Source organism: Leptodactylus fuscus, chromosome 4, assembly GCF_031893055.1.
Source record: "Leptodactylus fuscus isolate aLepFus1 chromosome 4, aLepFus1.hap2, whole genome shotgun sequence".
Classification (NCBI taxonomy): domain Eukaryota; kingdom Metazoa; phylum Chordata; class Amphibia; order Anura; family Leptodactylidae; genus Leptodactylus; species Leptodactylus fuscus.
The window spans coordinates 7902907-7904201 of record NC_134268.1 but is presented as its reverse complement, the minus strand read 5'-3'; the positions used below and the strand labels follow the sequence as shown (position 1 = coordinate 7904201).

Sequence of the window (1295 nt, the reverse complement as noted above, 5' to 3'; positions counted from 1 at the left end):
TTCACAGTCTGATACTACACCAGATTTATCACAGTAACTGGTACTGGAGGATATCTCTGCTGTATATTCACAGTCTGATACTACCCCAGATTTATCACAGTAACTGGTACTGGAGGATATCTCTGCTGCATATTCACAGTCTGATACTACCCCAGATTTATCACAGTAACTGCTACTGGAGGATATCTACTGTATATTCACAGTCTGATACTACACCAGATTTATCACAGTAACTGGTACTGGAGGATATCTCTGCTGTATATTCACAGTCTGATACTACCCCAGATTTATCACAGTAACTGGTACTGGAAGATATCTCTGCTGTATATTCACAGTCTGATAGTACCCCAGAATTATCACAGTAAGTCATACTGTAGGATAAATCTAATGCTAATTTGAGTCACAATTTTTAACACTATTTTGGTGTATGTTTTGGAACATGGTGGTCTATGTAAGCCACACACCCTTTTTCTGAGAATCCACACTCACACGTCTAGAATGTTGAAAGGACATTAAGACAAGCTCATGGTTCAGTTTATAAGTAGGAAGGTAAGAAGCTGGAACACACCGTCATCCCCCACAATGCACTGCTGCAGACTGCTATGCAAATGACAAGATAGATACAGTATATACTGACACCGCTCACATCTACTGCAACAGCCAAGAACGGGGTCAGATATTCAGTGGAGATATTATTGGACAGGATTCACATTAATCTGTAAATGCACCTAAAAAAACCCTCTCCCTAACGTTACTATCACCTGCAGGAGCGGCTTTATATAGGAGCGAGGAATGACCTTGTATCTGCCCAGATGAGCCTCAGTGGTCTGGGGTGCAGGCTTCAAACCTGTAGCTGTCGAGAGACAAAGTGGTTCAATTCCACCTTCTGGGCGGTCAGTTTTTTTTTTTTTTTTAAAGGAGCATCTTTAAAGGGGTAAATGATTGTACATGGTCCTGTGGGTAGTCTCATTATGGCACAGGGACCCTTATGGATAAGCCACTTACAGGGTATAGAACACATGGGCCAGATTTACTAATAGTTACATAATGTAAACTTGATACTACCCCAGATTTATCACAGTAACTGATACTGGGGGATATCTCTACTGTATACTCACAGTCTGATACTACACCAGATTTATCACAGTAACTGGTACTGGAAGATATCTCTGCTGTATATTCACAGTCTGATACTACACCAGATTTATCACAGTAAGTGATACTGGAGGATATCTCTGCTGTATATTCACAGCCTGATACTATCCCAGATTTATCACAGTAACTGATACTGGAGG

The 1295-nt window shown here is 40.8% G+C and overlaps 1 non-coding gene across 1 annotated transcript; it reads left to right on the top strand.

Annotated features, from left to right (window-relative positions):
- The first annotated feature begins 806 nt into the window (after window positions 1-806).
- Window positions 807-893, top strand: TRNASTOP-UCA (transfer RNA opal suppressor (anticodon UCA)). Its single transcript has one exon. It is a non-coding gene; the product is annotated as a tRNA-Sec (tRNA).
- The last annotated feature ends 402 nt before the right edge of the window (window positions 894-1295 follow it).